Source organism: Saccopteryx bilineata, chromosome 12 (assembly GCF_036850765.1).
Source record: "Saccopteryx bilineata isolate mSacBil1 chromosome 12, mSacBil1_pri_phased_curated, whole genome shotgun sequence".
Lineage (NCBI taxonomy): Eukaryota > Metazoa > Chordata > Mammalia > Chiroptera > Emballonuridae > Saccopteryx > Saccopteryx bilineata.
The window spans coordinates 10,617,837-10,623,664 of NC_089501.1; the positions used below are offsets into that span (position 1 = coordinate 10,617,837).

The window sequence follows — 5,828 nt, forward strand, 5'->3', positions numbered from 1 at the left end:
AACTCAGACACTCTTGCAGCTGATACTAATGATTAGAACAGTCCTCTTATTCTTCCCTCTCCTTTGGGGAAGTATGTGAAAGAGCAAGATACTGCAGGAGGAAAGAAGTCTTGGTCTTTTGATTGCCATGTGACGATCAAGAGTAGGAGGGAAACTCTGCTGGGGTAAGGAGAGCGGCTGAGCCACAGACGAGAGGCTCATCAAAAACGCACTTTGTAAATACTCATTCTAGCCCTTAACATGTGGTAAATGTAGATGTCATGTGGTAGCCTCAGATGTCACGCTAATAAGATTTAATTCCATATGGGTGTTTATAGAGCAAAAATTATACTAAACACCAAAAATGTGAGAATAACAAAAAACTTAGTAGACGCCTTAAAATATCCCTTTCGAGGTCAAATCCATGTTTGGAAAAGTGAATCTTAACTTCTGCACAGCACAGAGCAAAGAGAATGCAGCATCAGGCCTGCCCATGGGCAGCGCGAGCAGCCTTGTCACCTGCCCACTGCAAAGTTTCACATTTCTTAAAAAGTAGCAAATGTTAGCTTGTCCTTGGAGAAAGGCAACAAAGCCCTTCTGAAATACTGCTGTTAGAAACCCTACTATTAGAAATAAAATTAACAGATTAGAGGTTAAAAAGTATGTGATGATTTTCAATAGATACCAAAAAGCATTGTTGAAATAAAAAAAATCTATTCTTCTTTTTATTTTAACAAGCCAGTAAGTAATGGGAAAAAAAATTATTAAATAAACTTGCTGTAAAGGACCTACTAGACTTTTTTTTTTTTTTTTTTTCCATTTTTCTGAAGCTGGAAACAGGGAGAGACAGTCAGACAGACTCCCGCATGTGCCCGACCGGGATCCACCTGGCACGCCCACCAGGGCAGTTTCAAAAACTGCCTGTACTGTTTTCAATCTGCAGTTGGGAGTCTGTGGATGAGGAAGGCTGACTGTATGCAATGATCCACAACATTTTATATGGCGGACTTGAGCATCCATGGGGGTTTTGATGTCTGTGGCAGGACCCTGACCACCAACCCTCATGGATGCCAAGGGACAACTAAGTTTTGGGAAAGTCAACAGTTGCACTTAAAATTTTAAGTGTAAAGGGGATTAGTGTCTTTAAACCCTGCATTTGTCAAGAAGAAAGAGAAAGTTGGACAAATACAGTTTCTGTAATATCATATGACTTAAATTATGTACATGTATTCATTTGATAAATATTAAAGTTGAATCAACAAATAAACCTAACACCCTGGCAGATGGCTCAGTTGGTTAGAGCTTCGTCCCAAAGTGCAGAGGTTGCCAGGTCGATCAGGACACATACAGAAACAAATTGATGTTCTTGTCTTGCTTTAAAAAAATGAATACTAAATAAAGAAAAGAATCTAATAAAAAGTGCACAAGGCATTTGAAAAAAATTAAACTATTTAAGAAGGACATAAAAAAATAAGCAGTGATCCTGCAAAGGAAAGCTCCATTTTGTATACCACTTCTCAAATAGTGTAAGAACCTCCCAACAGTGTACATTCTATTTCCCTCCCTCAGCCTTTGTTTAAGGTAATATTTTCTACTATAAACTAAACAGAGTACACCAAAGTAAAGTATTTGTTATAATTTCACAAATATTTATATTGAACTTCTATATCATATTTATATTTTAAAAAATTGTTTGACATTTTATTTAGTTTCAGAGAAGAGCTAAGTGATCTCTTAAATCTCTTCTAGTTTTAGTAAATCAAAGTGTATTGATGTTATCATTAAAACTTTTTCCATCTAACTTTAGTATTCTAGTTATCTGTGCATTCTTAAATTGGAAGGCTGAGAAGTATTATTATCTGGAACATGGATGACAGGCATTCTTTTTCTTTTATAATACAGTACCTTGAAAAACATTATTTTGTACTTCTGCCTTTCTTCAAAGGATGAGAACAAAATGTTCAAGGTCAATGAAACAATTTATAAGTTTTACCAAGTGGGGGCAGGGAGAAAGAAGAAGAGAAATAAATAAGGCTTAATTCCCAAGGACCTGCTGATATATAAAAGTCTGTTGGAAAATTAGTATCTATCCAAAGTAAATTCTTTAGAAATCACTTCATTCTGTTGGGGTTACATAAGCCAAAGATAAATTTAAAGGGAGAGAGAAATGAAACTGACCAGCTAAAGCTGCACTGTCCTTTCAGATTGCGATTCTCTTTAGATATTACACATTTAGAAGACAAACTCTAAGCAAATAAATTTGGCATCACAAAAATGAACTTTTCTACTAATAATGACTGAGACATAACTAGAACACTAATAATAGCGACTCATTTAAACTAAAGCCTCCTCTTACAGAATCAACTTTGGAATAATGAAATATCTTTGACTTGAGCATGATATAAATCGTTAGATTAAGAAAACATACCATAAACAATTACTTAAAACATTTACAAGGAGATTAGATATTATAACATATATAATTTACATATAAATATATAATATAGCATATATTTTGTTATATTATTACATTAATAATTATATTGTATATGACAACTATTAATATAAAATATTGATATTATTTTAATTATAATAATACACATTGATATAATATGCAAAAATACAATTACTATATACTATAATATGAATACTATATAATATATAATAATGTAATATATTATATAATATATAGGTTTATGGGTATTTGTATGGAGAGAAATGCAATAATTAATAAATAATACAAAGAATAAACTGTGTTTCATGTACTCACAACTATAAACCTACTTTTGCCCTACCCAATATATTATTGTGTGTAATATATTTATATATAAATATATAATTTATAAAATAAGATATTTTTATTTTATTAAATAGTCTCTCTCTTTAACATAACTAAATTGCCCCAATAGCACTTAGTAAAGGACATCAGGTTTATTACCTCTTTCTCTCCTTCTAGCCCCCTAGCCTTTGTACTCAGAACTCAGCTAAATTTGTAAATAAATTGGATACTTACATAAATGTCGTTTATAGATTCTACTTGAAATTTAGTCCTTATACCTTGAACTTTTGTTAAACATTTACCTGTTACATTGTTTCAGAGAAATCGAGTCAAAATCTTGTTTTAAAACAAGCTGAAGAAGACCCTTTAACTGTAATTCCTTACCTATAGAGTACTTCATACACCTGAAACTGAAGTTCATGTTCATCTTTAAATTATTTTCCCCCTTGTTTTTTTTTCATTTCTATGGCAGTGGGAACAGGAGGGTGGTAAATATTTATGAAATATTTGTAAATATTTGTGAAAGCAAAGATAGCTTACTGACAGCCTAAGACTTCCTGGTTCACAGCATGGAGGTGGGGCCCTCCAGGTCTGCACAAACCAGACAAAGGGGTGTGCTCAGTGTAGGCGTCACCATCTGAGCATTTAATCAGTGGAGTCCAAATGATGATTTTGATTTGGCACATTTTCTATTCCCTCCATTCCATTTATAATGTAGATGTGTGATTTCTTATTTAAGTCACTGTCATTTTTCTATCAATTGCTGCACCCTTTTGCCCAGCCATTTTGACATTATACTGACATTTAAAATTGAGAGTTGTTTGTAAACAAAAATGAAATTTGGAAGAAGCAGCACTGTCCTTACTCTTCCTGATACTTATTCCGAGGAAAAGAAAGCCAGCGCTGAGGTCCAATACAGCTGAATTGTACAGTTGCTGAAGAGAAGAAAAATGCTTCTGATCTTTCTGAAAACATTTGCCTAGATGTGTGTCATGTTTATGCTCTATTATTAAATACTTCATTTCAGTGTTTGTTCTAAAATCAGTGAAAAATTTCAGCTATAAATTCATGTAACTAAAATATAATAAAAACAACCTAAAAGGAAAACCAACATAGTAAAGCAATGCTATTAAGCATATTTTCTGGAATGTCAATATGTTCTAAACTGTTAGACCTACCCCTTTTGGATATTGCATTTTAAATTGTAATATTTTGAAGTATGCATTATAGGGGTAAAAAAATGTGGGACGGAAAGAGTAAATGTTATAGTAAGAAGAAAAAACCAAAATCTTCATGGTTTTTTTAACCCACTCTTGGTGTTCATTATAGAGTTGACATGTAGTTCACATTACAGTTTTAAATAAAATGATAAAGTTTATAAAATATTAGGTACAATGTTTGGGAACTGAACAACTTTCAAAAATTGTTCTTGGACACATATTCAGCATTGTGAGAGAGAAACATTGATTTGTTGTTCCATTTATTTATGCATTCATTGGTCTTGTACGTGCCCTGACTGGGGATAGAACCCACAACCTTGACATATTAGGACAATGTTCTAACCAACTGAGCTACCCAGCTAGGGTGCAATTATTACTTTTTAATCTACATATTTTTTAAAAATCTACACAAATGAGCAGAAAATAATCTAAATATATATATACATAAAATGGATATTTTTAGTTATGAGATTATGCATATTTCATCTTTTTTTAAATGTTTACAAGTACCGGTATATTTATTTAAATTATATATTTTTACTATATATACACTTACCAAAGAGTCTATATATTGTATGTATAAATATTTTATATGTGAATATACATATATAGTTTTGTAATAAGAAAAAATAATTAAATACAAATCTATTTTATTGGGACCCAAGAGGATCCTAGGTTAAACTTTGAGAACTTTGACAATTTGCTTCATTAATTTATTTATTCAACAAATACTTTGGGAGCATTCACAATATGTCAAGCCCCCTTTAGGGGCCAGGGACACAGTATAAGGCATATGACATATGACAGTGCCTTCTTCTCCTCTCAGACATTAACAGTCAAGTCCCAGATCCATGGAATTCTGTTCTCTCCCAACACTGTCTAGATTATTTCAACAACTATTTGTTGAGCAACCTTTAGGTGCAGAAGCTTGTGTTCAATCCTCAGAGGAATGAAAATAAAAGGATTGAGGAGAGACATCCAGCCTTAGACTGTGAAGGCCAGTGAAATACTGAATGTGTGTGAATAAGAGCCACACTTAAGTAGTGCTCACTGTTAAGATCCATTCTAAGCACTTTATGTGCATGGACTCATTCAATTCTCACAGCGGCCTTGTTACATAAGGTCTGTTGCTATTATCCCCATGTTACAGATGAAAAAAATGGAGGTTCAGAGAGTTCAAGTGTCCTGCACAACATGAATTAGCTAGTAAAGGGCAGAACTAGAATTCGAACCCTGGCAGTCTGGCTCCAGCACCCATGCTCTAAACCGCTGCCCCAAACAGGAGGAATAAGTTGACAGAGAAAAGAGTACGTACCCAAACAGAGGAAAAGATGCTAAGCACATTTAAAAGTAAGCCTTTGGGAAGAATATGACTGACAATGGGCAAAGCTTTATAGAAAATGTACAAGCAGTACACAATAAAGGAAATTAATAGGAGTGTGAGAGCTTTGCCCTAAAAATTACATATGGAGGCCCTGGCCAGTTGGTTCAGCGGTAGAGCGTCGGCCTGCCATGCGGGGGACCCGGGTTCGATTCCCGGCCAGGGCACATAGGAGAAGAGCCCATTTGCTTCTCCACCCCCCCCCCCTTCCTCTCTGTCTCTTTCTTCCCCTCCCGCAGCCAAGGCTCCATTGGAGCAAAGATGGCCCCAGGCGCTGGGGATGGCTCCTTGGCCTCTGCCCCAGGCGCTAGAGTGGCTCTGGTCGCTGCAGAGCGACGCCCCGGAGGGGCAGAGCATCGCCCCCTGGTGGGCAGAGCTTCGCCCCTGGTGGGCGTGCCGGGTGGATCCCGGTCGGGCGCATGCGGGAGTCTGTCTGACTGTCTCTCCCCATTTCCAGCTTCAGAAAAAT

At 35.4% G+C, this 5,828-nt stretch overlaps 1 non-coding gene across 1 annotated transcript; it reads left to right on the forward strand.

Moving 5' to 3' along the window:
- Positions 1-5,450: 5,450 nt before the first annotated feature.
- Positions 5,451-5,526, forward strand: TRNAG-GCC (transfer RNA glycine (anticodon GCC)). The gene has a single exon. It is a non-coding gene; the product is annotated as a tRNA-Gly (tRNA).
- Positions 5,527-5,828: the final 302 nt, after the last annotated feature.